At 50.8% G+C, this 15,718-nt stretch overlaps 5 non-coding genes and 3 pseudogenes across 5 annotated transcripts; all 8 read left to right on the top strand.

Moving 5' to 3' along the window:
• Positions 1-1,221: 1,221 nt before the first annotated feature.
• Positions 1,222-1,412, top strand: LOC142716996 (U2 spliceosomal RNA). Its single transcript, XR_012871693.1, has one exon. It is a non-coding gene; the product is annotated as a U2 spliceosomal RNA (small nuclear RNA).
• Positions 1,413-2,694: 1,282 nt separating this feature from the next.
• LOC142717008 (U2 spliceosomal RNA) lies at positions 2,695-2,885 on the top strand. Its single transcript, XR_012871704.1, has one exon. It is a non-coding gene; the product is annotated as a U2 spliceosomal RNA (small nuclear RNA).
• Positions 2,886-4,167: 1,282 nt separating this feature from the next.
• On the top strand, positions 4,168-4,358 carry LOC142717020 (U2 spliceosomal RNA). The gene has a single exon (XR_012871713.1). It is a non-coding gene; the product is annotated as a U2 spliceosomal RNA (small nuclear RNA).
• Positions 4,359-5,640: 1,282 nt separating this feature from the next.
• Positions 5,641-5,831, top strand: LOC142717033 (U2 spliceosomal RNA). The gene has a single exon (XR_012871715.1). It is a non-coding gene; the product is annotated as a U2 spliceosomal RNA (small nuclear RNA).
• Positions 5,832-7,113: 1,282 nt separating this feature from the next.
• Positions 7,114-7,304, top strand: LOC142717038 (U2 spliceosomal RNA). Its single transcript, XR_012871716.1, has one exon. It is a non-coding gene; the product is annotated as a U2 spliceosomal RNA (small nuclear RNA).
• Positions 7,305-8,586: 1,282 nt separating this feature from the next.
• LOC142717036 (U2 spliceosomal RNA) lies at positions 8,587-8,656 on the top strand (annotated as a pseudogene).
• A 790-nt stretch (positions 8,657-9,446) lies between these two features.
• LOC142717022 (U2 spliceosomal RNA) lies at positions 9,447-9,622 on the top strand (annotated as a pseudogene).
• Positions 9,623-10,904: 1,282 nt separating this feature from the next.
• On the top strand, positions 10,905-11,006 carry LOC142717028 (U2 spliceosomal RNA; annotated as a pseudogene).
• The last annotated feature ends 4,712 nt before the right edge of the window (positions 11,007-15,718 follow it).

Genomic DNA, 15,718 nt, shown 5'->3' on the forward strand with positions numbered 1-15,718 from the left:
CTTTCTGAAGGGATCTCCCCTTTTAATCCCATTATTTCAACACCTGTTGGACAATGCATTTGTACAGTCATGTGTGATAATGAGCTCATTTATTAAATGCAATTAATGAATACATTGCCACCTCTTGTTGTGTGTGTGTGTGTGTGTGTCTTCTGTGTTTCTGTGTTTCCGGCATTTCACATTGGAACAGCTCATTCACCTTCCTTGTCTTCTCTCCGCCCTCCCTCCCTCCCTCCTAGGTAAGTTAAAGAGCTGCACCTGAGCCAGCCACTGATTGATGCAGCACCACAGTCAAATAGTGGAGTGGAGTGGAGTAGGGGAACAGCAAACAGCCATTAAAGCAGCCAGCCGCCTACCCGCCACAATGGACCTACCTGTGTACACTAGGTGGATGTGATGGAATGTACTGTCGTCCCTACATTTCAAGAAGAAGTAAGAATTGCAGTTGCAACAAACCCTTGCTTGCCTACAAAGAGAGCAGCAATTTGGATTTGTTACTATGTTACCTGGAAGAATAACAAACTGTGCAAGGATGGAGGTTGTAGGAGCAAAGAGAAGTTGTCTGTAAAGTTGGTGGATGCCTATTTTCCATTTTGCAGTCCCTTGTCTCCCTCTTGTGGCCTCCTGGAGGCAAATAAATGTGCAAAAAAAAGACAGCCTGGCGGCCGGCTGTTGCAGTGTTGCCCTCTCAGGCAACACTGAGTGACTGACTGAGCCTCACAGTCTTATATAAAGTTCAGACGGAACTTTGCACGTGTCATAGTGGAGCCCTCAGGATTCCAGAGCCAGCTTTCTGACATCATAATGGGGCCTGCCTCAGAGATAAAAGCCTGGGCCCAGGCAGTGTTGTTCAGTGCTGCTCAGCAGGCAGCACAGGACTGGATTAAAGCTGATACAAGGTGTGAAGGAACAAGGGGTGGCTGTGGGCATGCACTTGCTGCCGCTGCCAGTGTTTATCTGCATGGCAGGAGGGCATTTGGGCGTTGCCAGGAAGGCGTTTTTATGTAGATTCCTCCTCTTTCAGCACTGCATTGTGGTGCAAGCAAAAGAAGCAAATCCTGTCTGGCTTCCTCTCCGGCCTTTATTCACCTCCCGCTTAGTAGCTGTAAATGTGTGTGAGCCTGCAGGGCCCCATGGAATTGCCTAGGAGTAGGCTGAATCGCTGCAAGGGGTGAACAGCAGTATGGGACAGGCTCGGGCAAGGCAAGGGCCGCTCGGGTTATCGCTTCTCGGCCTTTTGGCTAAGATCAAGTGTAGTATCTGTTCTTATCAGTTTAATATCTGATACGTCCCCTATCTGGGGACCATATATTAAATGGATTTTTAGAACAGGGAGATGGAAATAGAGCTTGCTCTGTCCACTCCACGCATTGACCTGGTATTGCAGTATTTCCAGGACCGGTGCACCCTTCCCTTATGTGTTGACTAAAATCAGATTCCAAAAGTGTTTTTTCTCTTTGCCATTGTTTCTGTCTTTCTGAAGGGATCTCCCCTTTTAATCCCATTATTTCAACACCTGTTGGACAATGCATTTGTACAGTCATGTGTGATAATGAGCTCATTTATTAAATGCAATTAATGAATACATTGCCACCTCTTGTTGTGTGTGTGTGTGTGTGTGTCTTCTGTGTTTCTGTGTTTCCGGCATTTCACATTGGAACAGCTCATTCACCTTCCTTGTCTTCTCTCCGCCCTCCCTCCCTCCCTCCTAGGTAAGTTAAAGAGCTGCACCTGAGCCAGCCACTGATTGATGCAGCACCACAGTCAAATAGTGGAGTGGAGTGGAGTAGGGGAACAGCAAACAGCCATTAAAGCAGCCAGCCGCCTACCCGCCACAATGGACCTACCTGTGTACACTAGGTGGATGTGATGGAATGTACTGTCGTCCCTACATTTCAAGAAGAAGTAAGAATTGCAGTTGCAACAAACCCTTGCTTGCCTACAAAGAGAGCAGCAATTTGGATTTGTTACTATGTTACCTGGAAGAATAACAAACTGTGCAAGGATGGAGGTTGTAGGAGCAAAGAGAAGTTGTCTGTAAAGTTGGTGGATGCCTATTTTCCATTTTGCAGTCCCTTGTCTCCCTCTTGTGGCCTCCTGGAGGCAAATAAATGTGCAAAAAAAAGACAGCCTGGCGGCCGGCTGTTGCAGTGTTGCCCTCTCAGGCAACACTGAGTGACTGACTGAGCCTCACAGTCTTATATAAAGTTCAGACGGAACTTTGCACGTGTCATAGTGGAGCCCTCAGGATTCCAGAGCCAGCTTTCTGACATCATAATGGGGCCTGCCTCAGAGATAAAAGCCTGGGCCCAGGCAGTGTTGTTCAGTGCTGCTCAGCAGGCAGCACAGGACTGGATTAAAGCTGATACAAGGTGTGAAGGAACAAGGGGTGGCTGTGGGCATGCACTTGCTGCCGCTGCCAGTGTTTATCTGCATGGCAGGAGGGCATTTGGGCGTTGCCAGGAAGGCGTTTTTATGTAGATTCCTCCTCTTTCAGCACTGCATTGTGGTGCAAGCAAAAGAAGCAAATCCTGTCTGGCTTCCTCTCCGGCCTTTATTCACCTCCCGCTTAGTAGCTGTAAATGTGTGTGAGCCTGCAGGGCCCCATGGAATTGCCTAGGAGTAGGCTGAATCGCTGCAAGGGGTGAACAGCAGTATGGGACAGGCTCGGGCAAGGCAAGGGCCGCTCGGGTTATCGCTTCTCGGCCTTTTGGCTAAGATCAAGTGTAGTATCTGTTCTTATCAGTTTAATATCTGATACGTCCCCTATCTGGGGACCATATATTAAATGGATTTTTAGAACAGGGAGATGGAAATAGAGCTTGCTCTGTCCACTCCACGCATTGACCTGGTATTGCAGTATTTCCAGGACCGGTGCACCCTTCCCTTATGTGTTGACTAAAATCAGATTCCAAAAGTGTTTTTTCTCTTTGCCATTGTTTCTGTCTTTCTGAAGGGATCTCCCCTTTTAATCCCATTATTTCAACACCTGTTGGACAATGCATTTGTACAGTCATGTGTGATAATGAGCTCATTTATTAAATGCAATTAATGAATACATTGCCACCTCTTGTTGTGTGTGTGTGTGTGTGTGTCTTCTGTGTTTCTGTGTTTCCGGCATTTCACATTGGAACAGCTCATTCACCTTCCTTGTCTTCTCTCCGCCCTCCCTCCCTCCCTCCTAGGTAAGTTAAAGAGCTGCACCTGAGCCAGCCACTGATTGATGCAGCACCACAGTCAAATAGTGGAGTGGAGTGGAGTAGGGGAACAGCAAACAGCCATTAAAGCAGCCAGCCGCCTACCCGCCACAATGGACCTACCTGTGTACACTAGGTGGATGTGATGGAATGTACTGTCGTCCCTACATTTCAAGAAGAAGTAAGAATTGCAGTTGCAACAAACCCTTGCTTGCCTACAAAGAGAGCAGCAATTTGGATTTGTTACTATGTTACCTGGAAGAATAACAAACTGTGCAAGGATGGAGGTTGTAGGAGCAAAGAGAAGTTGTCTGTAAAGTTGGTGGATGCCTATTTTCCATTTTGCAGTCCCTTGTCTCCCTCTTGTGGCCTCCTGGAGGCAAATAAATGTGCAAAAAAAAGACAGCCTGGCGGCCGGCTGTTGCAGTGTTGCCCTCTCAGGCAACACTGAGTGACTGACTGAGCCTCACAGTCTTATATAAAGTTCAGACGGAACTTTGCACGTGTCATAGTGGAGCCCTCAGGATTCCAGAGCCAGCTTTCTGACATCATAATGGGGCCTGCCTCAGAGATAAAAGCCTGGGCCCAGGCAGTGTTGTTCAGTGCTGCTCAGCAGGCAGCACAGGACTGGATTAAAGCTGATACAAGGTGTGAAGGAACAAGGGGTGGCTGTGGGCATGCACTTGCTGCCGCTGCCAGTGTTTATCTGCATGGCAGGAGGGCATTTGGGCGTTGCCAGGAAGGCGTTTTTATGTAGATTCCTCCTCTTTCAGCACTGCATTGTGGTGCAAGCAAAAGAAGCAAATCCTGTCTGGCTTCCTCTCCGGCCTTTATTCACCTCCCGCTTAGTAGCTGTAAATGTGTGTGAGCCTGCAGGGCCCCATGGAATTGCCTAGGAGTAGGCTGAATCGCTGCAAGGGGTGAACAGCAGTATGGGACAGGCTCGGGCAAGGCAAGGGCCGCTCGGGTTATCGCTTCTCGGCCTTTTGGCTAAGATCAAGTGTAGTATCTGTTCTTATCAGTTTAATATCTGATACGTCCCCTATCTGGGGACCATATATTAAATGGATTTTTAGAACAGGGAGATGGAAATAGAGCTTGCTCTGTCCACTCCACGCATTGACCTGGTATTGCAGTATTTCCAGGACCGGTGCACCCTTCCCTTATGTGTTGACTAAAATCAGATTCCAAAAGTGTTTTTTCTCTTTGCCATTGTTTCTGTCTTTCTGAAGGGATCTCCCCTTTTAATCCCATTATTTCAACACCTGTTGGACAATGCATTTGTACAGTCATGTGTGATAATGAGCTCATTTATTAAATGCAATTAATGAATACATTGCCACCTCTTGTTGTGTGTGTGTGTGTGTGTGTCTTCTGTGTTTCTGTGTTTCCGGCATTTCACATTGGAACAGCTCATTCACCTTCCTTGTCTTCTCTCCGCCCTCCCTCCCTCCCTCCTAGGTAAGTTAAAGAGCTGCACCTGAGCCAGCCACTGATTGATGCAGCACCACAGTCAAATAGTGGAGTGGAGTGGAGTAGGGGAACAGCAAACAGCCATTAAAGCAGCCAGCCGCCTACCCGCCACAATGGACCTACCTGTGTACACTAGGTGGATGTGATGGAATGTACTGTCGTCCCTACATTTCAAGAAGAAGTAAGAATTGCAGTTGCAACAAACCCTTGCTTGCCTACAAAGAGAGCAGCAATTTGGATTTGTTACTATGTTACCTGGAAGAATAACAAACTGTGCAAGGATGGAGGTTGTAGGAGCAAAGAGAAGTTGTCTGTAAAGTTGGTGGATGCCTATTTTCCATTTTGCAGTCCCTTGTCTCCCTCTTGTGGCCTCCTGGAGGCAAATAAATGTGCAAAAAAAAGACAGCCTGGCGGCCGGCTGTTGCAGTGTTGCCCTCTCAGGCAACACTGAGTGACTGACTGAGCCTCACAGTCTTATATAAAGTTCAGACGGAACTTTGCACGTGTCATAGTGGAGCCCTCAGGATTCCAGAGCCAGCTTTCTGACATCATAATGGGGCCTGCCTCAGAGATAAAAGCCTGGGCCCAGGCAGTGTTGTTCAGTGCTGCTCAGCAGGCAGCACAGGACTGGATTAAAGCTGATACAAGGTGTGAAGGAACAAGGGGTGGCTGTGGGCATGCACTTGCTGCCGCTGCCAGTGTTTATCTGCATGGCAGGAGGGCATTTGGGCGTTGCCAGGAAGGCGTTTTTATGTAGATTCCTCCTCTTTCAGCACTGCATTGTGGTGCAAGCAAAAGAAGCAAATCCTGTCTGGCTTCCTCTCCGGCCTTTATTCACCTCCCGCTTAGTAGCTGTAAATGTGTGTGAGCCTGCAGGGCCCCATGGAATTGCCTAGGAGTAGGCTGAATCGCTGCAAGGGGTGAACAGCAGTATGGGACAGGCTCGGGCAAGGCAAGGGCCGCTCGGGTTATCGCTTCTCGGCCTTTTGGCTAAGATCAAGTGTAGTATCTGTTCTTATCAGTTTAATATCTGATACGTCCCCTATCTGGGGACCATATATTAAATGGATTTTTAGAACAGGGAGATGGAAATAGAGCTTGCTCTGTCCACTCCACGCATTGACCTGGTATTGCAGTATTTCCAGGACCGGTGCACCCTTCCCTTATGTGTTGACTAAAATCAGATTCCAAAAGTGTTTTTTCTCTTTGCCATTGTTTCTGTCTTTCTGAAGGGATCTCCCCTTTTAATCCCATTATTTCAACACCTGTTGGACAATGCATTTGTACAGTCATGTGTGATAATGAGCTCATTTATTAAATGCAATTAATGAATACATTGCCACCTCTTGTTGTGTGTGTGTGTGTGTGTGTCTTCTGTGTTTCTGTGTTTCCGGCATTTCACATTGGAACAGCTCATTCACCTTCCTTGTCTTCTCTCCGCCCTCCCTCCCTCCCTCCTAGGTAAGTTAAAGAGCTGCACCTGAGCCAGCCACTGATTGATGCAGCACCACAGTCAAATAGTGGAGTGGAGTGGAGTAGGGGAACAGCAAACAGCCATTAAAGCAGCCAGCCGCCTACCCGCCACAATGGACCTACCTGTGTACACTAGGTGGATGTGATGGAATGTACTGTCGTCCCTACATTTCAAGAAGAAGTAAGAATTGCAGTTGCAACAAACCCTTGCTTGCCTACAAAGAGAGCAGCAATTTGGATTTGTTACTATGTTACCTGGAAGAATAACAAACTGTGCAAGGATGGAGGTTGTAGGAGCAAAGAGAAGTTGTCTGTAAAGTTGGTGGATGCCTATTTTCCATTTTGCAGTCCCTTGTCTCCCTCTTGTGGCCTCCTGGAGGCAAATAAATGTGCAAAAAAAAGACAGCCTGGCGGCCGGCTGTTGCAGTGTTGCCCTCTCAGGCAACACTGAGTGACTGACTGAGCCTCACAGTCTTATATAAAGTTCAGACGGAACTTTGCACGTGTCATAGTGGAGCCCTCAGGATTCCAGAGCCAGCTTTCTGACATCATAATGGGGCCTGCCTCAGAGATAAAAGCCTGGGCCCAGGCAGTGTTGTTCAGTGCTGCTCAGCAGGCAGCACAGGACTGGATTAAAGCTGATACAAGGTGTGAAGGAACAAGGGGTGGCTGTGGGCATGCACTTGCTGCCGCTGCCAGTGTTTATCTGCATGGCAGGAGGGCATTTGGGCGTTGCCAGGAAGGCGTTTTTATGTAGATTCCTCCTCTTTCAGCACTGCATTGTGGTGCAAGCAAAAGAAGCAAATCCTGTCTGGCTTCCTCTCCGGCCTTTATTCACCTCCCGCTTAGTAGCTGTAAATGTGTGTGAGCCTGCAGGGCCCCATGGAATTGCCTAGGAGTAGGCTGAATCGCTGCAAGGGGTGAACAGCAGTATGGGACAGGCTCGGGCAAGGCAAGGGCCGCTCGGGTTATCGCTTCTCGGCCTTTTGGCTAAGATCAAGTGTAGTATCTGTTCTTATCAGTTTAATATCTGATACGTCCCCTATCTGGGGACCATATATTAAATGGATTTTTAGAACAGGGAGATGGAAATAGAGCTTGCTCTGTCCACTCCACGCATTGACCTGGTATTGCAGTATTTCCAGGACCGGTGCACCCTTCCCTTATGTGTTGACTAAAATCAGATTCCAAAAGTGTTTTTTCTCTTTGCCATTGTTTCTGTCTTTCTGAAGGGATCTCCCCTTTTAATCCCATTATTTCAACACCTGTTGGACAATGCATTTGTACAGTCATGTGTGATAATGAGCTCATTTATTAAATGCAATTAATGAATACATTGCCACCTCTTGTTGTGTGTGTGTGTGTGTGTGTCTTCTGTGTTTCTGTGTTTCCGGCATTTCACATTGGAACAGCTCATTCACCTTCCTTGTCTTCTCTCCGCCCTCCCTCCCTCCCTCCTAGGTAAGTTAAAGAGCTGCACCTGAGCCAGCCACTGATTGATGCAGCACCACAGTCAAATAGTGGAGTGGAGTGGAGTAGGGGAACAGCAAACAGCCATTAAAGCAGCCAGCCGCCTACCCGCCACAATGGACCTACCTGTGTACACTAGGTGGATGTGATGGAATGTACTGTCGTCCCTACATTTCAAGAAGAAGTAAGAATTGCAGTTGCAACAAACCCTTGCTTGCCTACAAAGAGAGCAGCAATTTGGATTTGTTACTATGTTACCTGGAAGAATAACAAACTGTGCAAGGATGGAGGTTGTAGGAGCAAAGAGAAGTTGTCTGTAAAGTTGGTGGATGCCTATTTTCCATTTTGCAGTCCCTTGTCTCCCTCTTGTGGCCTCCTGGAGGCAAATAAATGTGCAAAAAAAAGACAGCCTGGCGGCCGGCTGTTGCAGTGTTGCCCTCTCAGGCAACACTGAGTGACTGACTGAGCCTCACAGTCTTATATAAAGTTCAGACGGAACTTTGCACGTGTCATAGTGGAGCCCTCAGGATTCCAGAGCCAGCTTTCTGACATCATAATGGGGCCTGCCTCAGAGATAAAAGCCTGGGCCCAGGCAGTGTTGTTCAGTGCTGCTCAGCAGGCAGCACAGGACTGGATTAAAGCTGATACAAGGTGTGAAGGAACAAGGGGTGGCTGTGGGCATGCACTTGCTGCCGCTGCCAGTGTTTATCTGCATGGCAGGAGGGCATTTGGGCGTTGCCAGGAAGGCGTTTTTATGTAGATTCCTCCTCTTTCAGCACTGCATTGTGGTGCAAGCAAAAGAAGCAAATCCTGTCTGGCTTCCTCTCCGGCCTTTATTCACCTCCCGCTTAGTAGCTGTAAATGTGTGTGAGCCTGCAGGGCCCCATGGAATTGCCTAGGAGTAGGCTGAATCGCTGCAAGGGGTGAACAGCAGTATGGGACAGGCTCGGGCAAGGCAAGGGCCGCTCGGGTTATCGCTTCTCGGCCTTTTGGCTAAGATCAAGTGTAGTACCTGCTCAAGCTGAGGTTAGTAATCATCCCTGCCGGTGGTACGTGGGCCATCGTAGGGGGATGACAGAACGCCGAGGTGAGGGCAGGGAACCACAACGGTCATCGCTCTGGTGTACGCATTTGGTTTAAAGGTACCATTTGTAGGTGACCAGGCGACCGCCGGATCGAGGTCAGGAGGTCGGGTAGTTTGAAAGCCCGAGTTGCTATGTGCCCCAGGGCTGGTGACCCTGGGGTGCCTTAACTCACTGGGGGTGGGATCCCACTGAGTGAAGGCACACTTGCACGCACTCTTCTTTCACACTTTTAAGCACACACCTTTATTCTCCCGGCCTTCTGGCTGGGAGATGAGGAATTTTTATATACCTGGCGGATGTCCAGGCTGTATCACAGCGCACATCCACTTATTTAATTTTGTTTTTCACTGTGTGTTTGTCACGTTTGTCACAAGGATTTTGGGATGCGGTGCCCTTTTGGGACCCTCCTGAGGTCTAGGGGGAAAATGTGTGGCCTTCTGGTTCCTTTTTCCCCTGCAACCCGGCCTCCCTTCTTCGGAGGGGAGGTGCAACTAGGATGCAGGCTCCTGGGTGGACACTGGGGTGGCAGCCCAGGTAGAAGCCTAGGAGTGTGTTTGGGTCTCCCTAAGCTTCGGCGAGGGGGGACCATCGATCCTTGATCCTCTAGGCCTATGGTTTGGAGGGTCAGGGAATGGTTATGCGGGGCCTCTCTCTTTTAAGAGAAGGGCTGCGATAGACCGCATCCTTGTGCACTTTTTGTGTGGCACCTCTGCACTTTTTATGCACTTGGGTGATAGAAAGCACGGCTCGGGCTTTTTTAAAAAAAAGGAATCTGTTCTTATCAGTTTAATATCTGATACGTCCCCTATCTGGGGACCATATATTAAATGGATTTTTAGAACAGGGAGATGGAAATAGAGCTTGCTCTGTCCACTCCACGCATTGACCTGGTATTGCAGTATTTCCAGGACCGGTGCACCCTTCCCTTATGTGTTGACTAAAATCAGATTCCAAAAGTGTTTTTTCTCTTTGCCATTGTTTCTGTCTTTCTGAAGGGATCTCCCCTTTTAATCCCATTATTTCAACACCTGTTGGACAATGCATTTGTACAGTCATGTGTGATAATGAGCTCATTTATTAAATGCAATTAATGAATACATTGCCACCTCTTGTTGTGTGTGTGTGTGTGTGTGTCTTCTGTGTTTCTGTGTTTCCGGCATTTCACATTGGAACAGCTCATTCACCTTCCTTGTCTTCTCTCCGCCCTCCCTCCCTCCCTCCTAGGTAAGTTAAAGAGCTGCACCTGAGCCAGCCACTGATTGATGCAGCACCACAGTCAAATAGTGGAGTGGAGTGGAGTAGGGGAACAGCAAACAGCCATTAAAGCAGCCAGCCGCCTACCCGCCACAATGGACCTACCTGTGTACACTAGGTGGATGTGATGGAATGTACTGTCGTCCCTACATTTCAAGAAGAAGTAAGAATTGCAGTTGCAACAAACCCTTGCTTGCCTACAAAGAGAGCAGCAATTTGGATTTGTTACTATGTTACCTGGAAGAATAACAAACTGTGCAAGGATGGAGGTTGTAGGAGCAAAGAGAAGTTGTCTGTAAAGTTGGTGGATGCCTATTTTCCATTTTGCAGTCCCTTGTCTCCCTCTTGTGGCCTCCTGGAGGCAAATAAATGTGCAAAAAAAAGACAGCCTGGCGGCCGGCTGTTGCAGTGTTGCCCTCTCAGGCAACACTGAGTGACTGACTGAGCCTCACAGTCTTATATAAAGTTCAGACGGAACTTTGCACGTGTCATAGTGGAGCCCTCAGGATTCCAGAGCCAGCTTTCTGACATCATAATGGGGCCTGCCTCAGAGATAAAAGCCTGGGCCCAGGCAGTGTTGTTCAGTGCTGCTCAGCAGGCAGCACAGGACTGGATTAAAGCTGATACAAGGTGTGAAGGAACAAGGGGTGGCTGTGGGCATGCACTTGCTGCCGCTGCCAGTGTTTATCTGCATGGCAGGAGGGCATTTGGGCGTTGCCAGGAAGGCGTTTTTATGTAGATTCCTCCTCTTTCAGCACTGCATTGTGGTGCAAGCAAAAGAAGCAAATCCTGTCTGGCTTCCTCTCCGGCCTTTATTCACCTCCCGCTTAGTAGCTGTAAATGTGTGTGAGCCTGCAGGGCCCCATGGAATTGCCTAGGAGTAGGCTGAATCGCTGCAAGGGGTGAACAGCAGTATGGGACAGGCTCGGGCAAGGCAAGGGCCGCTCGGGTTATCGCTTCTCGGCCTTTTGGCTAAGATCAAGTGTAGTATCTGTTCTTATCAGTCCTTGTAAGGATAGATAGCTCGGAGAACCACTGGGGGCTATAAACACTAGCTTAGCGATCCAAGAGCGTTCCAGACGAAGCCGGCGACGAACTGCGGAGAAGAACCACCGAAGACGAAGATCCAGAAGGGAGAAGCCGCCATCGGGGAAGAAGCTCCGGGAGATCGCTGCCGGGAAGAAGGAGAACTGCGACAGAGACCTTCGGAGAAGAGCCGCTGCTGAAGGGGATCCTTGAAGAAGCTCGGCCGCAGAAGAAGCTCGACGAGGAACCGCTGCGGAAGAAATTTCGTGGAAGAACCTCGGCCAGCAAGGAGAAGATTTGCATAGCTCCGCCCCCTTCGGGAAAGAGCTATCGAAGATCCTCCCCAAGCGACAGGAACAGCTGGAAGAAGCCATGGCCTCAACCAGCAACCCTGCCACCCAGAAGAAGAAGGCTGATGGACCAGGTGAGCCGGCCCAGGCCAGGACATCTCCTCCTGAAGCCTCCTCAAGCGAACAGGCCACCAGGAAGCCGAACCAGGCTGCTCCAACCCTGGAGCCCTGGATGAAGCAGACGGTGGCCCTGAAGCTGAAGGAGGTGGACGGGAGAGTGCCGGACATGACGGAAGAAGTGTTCTGCCAGAAGATGCTCCTGGACCAGGGCTTCGCTAAGCCGGAGACCATCAGCATCCAGGCCTTCATGACCGGGATGTTCTTCGTGACCTTCGCTTCGATCAACATCTGCAGAAGGTACTGGGAGATGGTGAAAGCGGCGAGGCCTGAATCCCCTTTCTCTCGCTTTGTGGGCAACTGCCCTGTCCAAAGAGAGGAAAGGCGGGTGACGGTCTCAATGCGGAACCCACACACCCCCGGCAAAGACATCACCACGCTCCTGAAGCGGTTCTGCACAGTGGTGAGGGAACCCACCCACATCCTGAACGGACTCGGCTTCTGGACTGGCAAGTGGTCGGTAATCGTCCGACTGAACAAGGATTCGAGCGCGGAAGACGGCCTCCAGCACCTGCCCCAGTCACTCTCGCTGGGCAACTCCTACGGCCTCATCTATTACCCGGACATGCCGCAGATCTGCAGGAGATGCAGCAAGAAGGGTCATTCGGTGAAGGACTGCAAGGAGGACGCCTGCAAGAACTGCCGGGTAACAGGACACGAGACCAAAGACTGCCCGAAACGGACAATGTGCAACCTCTGCGGACAAGCAGCCCACTCTTACAAGGACTGCCCGAAGAGGGATCGATCCTGGGCAACTGTAGCAGCGAAAGCTCCAGCCAGAGGGAACCCCGCCCCAGCCAGAGCTCCAGCGGCACAGAAGACCGGGAAAAAGAAGGATGGTAAGAAGACGACAGTCCCTCCCCCCCCTCTCCCGGCCCTCCCTCGCCCTACCCTTCCCACCCTCCCTCGCCCGGCCCTCCCCACCCCCCCGTCCCCAACCCCTGTCACCCCCACTGAGGCTCTCACCTTCTCCTACCCACCCATCTCAGTGGTCCTGTCACCTGCACCTCTCCCAACCCAGCCTCCCTTCTCCCCAGCTCCAGCAGCACTAACATCTTCCCCTCCAGCTGCTGGAGTCCTCTCCCTGGAGGATTTTCCCCCTCTTGTCTCCTCAGGTGCCATCCAGAGGAAGAGAAAGGTGAGGGACAGCCCAGCTGCTGAGTCCTCAAAGCGACAAGTCGTGGAAATCTGCGAAGATTCCCTTGCGCAGCAGGAGGAAATGGAGCAGATGGTGGAGGAACTCGTGTCTGAACCTGAGGTCATCGACTTCACAACAGACATCCAGGTGGCTACAATCCTGGAACAATTTTTGTCAGAGGGCCTGCTGGATCTTTCGGACCCGCCAGGCGAGGAGGATCCGCCCGACCGGACTGGTAACTAAGGTGTATCGTTTGCACTAACCTTCTTTATTCTCCCCCATGGCTGCTAAACTTAACATCTTTAGCCTCAATGTGAGGAGTGTTAGAGATAGGACTAGATGTCAGATGGTGCTAACTTTTCTTTCCAAGCAGTCGAGTGATGTATTTATGCTGCAGGAATGTACTCTCCCCTCTTCCAGGTCATACCATCATCTGGCCAGGCAGTGGACCCATGGCCCGTCCTACTGGTCTGGTGGGGGCGACTGTAAGTCTGCAGGGGTTGCCATCCTGATTAGGGGAGGCGTATTTACTGTTGACTCTGTCCAGGAGCTCGCCTGCGGCCGCTTGTTGGTCGTAGACGGTTCCTGGGCAGGAGAGCCGATTAGGCTCATCAACGTGTACGCCCCCCCTATGAAGGCTGAGCGCCTGGAACTATTCCAGACCCTGCGGACCCAGCTCGCCACCACTAGGGCAGTGGTGATGGCCGGGGACTTCAACTGCCCCATCGAAGAGGATGGACGAAGTTCCGGCACTTCAATCAAGCTGGATGTCAGTTCCAAACTGCTTATCGAGATGGTAACCGAAGCATCCTTGCAGGACGTTGTGGGCTCCATGGGGATCGGCTCTGTGAACTATTCATGGAGCCGACCCGATGGCTCACTTCGTTCTCGGATTGACTTTGTGTTCACCTCCCGGGCAGTCAAGCAGCATGGGCACTCCATGGTCCCCTGCTTCTTCTCTGACCACAGGGCCATTCTCTTCCAGGGTGCCATCGGCCACGGTTTTCCTCCCGGCCCTGGCTCCTGGAAGCTGAATTGTGCCCTGCTGGAAAGAGAGGAGGTACTGGCGGAACTTAGAGACGCCTATATTGTTTGGAGGAATGATAAAGTTTTCTTTGACAAAACCTGTGACTGGTGGGAATATGTTAAAGTTGAATTTCGTTGTTTCTTTCAGGCAAAAAGTCGCCAACAGGCGTGTGAGAGGAAGAGAGACTTCAGAGAGATGCAGCGTCAGCTGCGATCCCTGCAAGACCTCCTTCAATGCGGCTGGGACGTCAGGAAGGAGCTGGAGGAAGCCAAAAAGGGCCTGAAAGGGCACTTTGAGGAGGAATCCAAGCGAATTGTCTTTCGTTCCAAGGTGGAGAACCTGGAGAAGGGTGAGAAATGTAACTCGTTCTTTTTCAGGAAACTCCATGCCGGCCACACGCCCCTGAAGGAACTCCGAGATGAGACCGGAAACATGCATTCTGGGAAGAAGGAGGTGATGGGAGTCGTCACAGACTACTACCGAAGCCTCTACTCCCGGAAAACCACTGACCCCGAAGCCGCCGATAAATTCCTGTCAGGTATCACTAATCATCTTGATCCTGCAGGTACGGAGGCTATGGACGTACCCCTGACGGTGGAGGAACTGCTCTCTGCCGCTAAATCCTTCAGACCCGGCAGGACCCCGGGCAGTGATGGTCTCCCAGCAGAGCTCTATGTAGCGCTGGGGGACTTGATCTGTCCGGACCTGCTGGAGCTCTATGAGGAGATGGTGGTGGAGGGTAGAATGCCACCGTCCTTGAGAGAAGGCATGATCACGATCTTGTATAAGCGGAAGGGGGAGAGATGTGACCTGAAAAACTGGCGTCCCATCTCTCTCCTGAACGTGGACTACAAGATCCTCGCCAAAGTATTGACCAACAGACTGAAGGTTGTCATCGGACAGATCATCGGATCGGACCAAACCTGCGGCATTCCTGGCCGTAGGGTGGCCGACAGTCTTGCCCTGGTGAGGGACACGGTGCATTACATGCAAAGCCGCCGTACACACGCGGCCCTGGTCAGTCTGGATCAGGAGAAGGCTTTTGACCGGGTCTCTCACGAATTCATGGGTAAGGCTCTGCGTAGGCTGCGGCTTGGCAGGTTGTTCTGTTTGTATGTTAACCTGATGTATTGCGACATTTACAGCTCGGTGCTGGTGAACGGCTGGAAGACTGACCCCTTTCCTGTATCGTCTGGGGTTAGACAAGGCTGTCCTCTTTCACCTCTCCTTTTTGTTTGTGTTATAGAGCTCTTCGCAGAGGCTATCCGGCAGAATGGAGAGATCAGAGGGATCACCGCACCAGGTCCAGGACACTTCGAGGTCAAATGCTCGCTGTACATGGACGACGTGACCGTCTTCTGCGCTGACCAGAGTTCGGTGACTGCACTCGTCCAGACCTGCGAGGAGTTCGGACGCGCTTCAGGGGCAAAAGTCAACTGCGGGAAGTCGGAAGCCATGCTCTTCGGAAAGTGGTACCTGCCTTCTCCTGCCTCCTTCCCTTTTACTATCAAGCCGGACTTCATCAAAATTCTGGGAGTCTGGTTCGGTAAGGAAGGTGCAGCCCTAAAGTCGTGGGAAGAACGCTTGGCCAAAGTCAACCAAAGGATCGGACTGTGGAGCCTCAGACAACTCACTATTGAGGGCAAAGCAATGGTCCTGCGTAACGAAGTCTTGCCTGTGCTACAATACACTGCACAGGCATGGCCCCCTCTTGCAACGGTCTCGAGGGCCATTACCAGGACTGTGTTTCGCTTCATCTGGGGCTCGAAAATGGACAGAGTAAAGCGGACTGTTATGTACAAGGAGCCCCGCAAAGGTGGGAAGGGTATACCCGACATTCCCACTCTGCTGCGGATCGCTTTTGCATGTGACTGTGTTCGTAGGACTCTGAGGACAGCAAACGGCTCTGCGGGCAAGGCCATGTCCCGCTACTTCCTCCTTCCCCTCTGGCGAGGTTTTGGCTGGGACAAGTGGGACAGCTCCTTCCCTTACAACTGGCACGCTCCCTGGTTCTACGGAGATGTTGTCCGGTTTGTGAGGGAGCATCAACTGGAGGGTCTTAAGCCCGACTTGTGGAAACCTAAGACGATCCACAAGCACATCAGAGC

This window comes from Rhinoderma darwinii, unplaced genomic scaffold (assembly GCF_050947455.1).
Source record: "Rhinoderma darwinii isolate aRhiDar2 unplaced genomic scaffold, aRhiDar2.hap1 Scaffold_4528, whole genome shotgun sequence".
Lineage (NCBI taxonomy): Eukaryota > Metazoa > Chordata > Amphibia > Anura > Rhinodermatidae > Rhinoderma > Rhinoderma darwinii.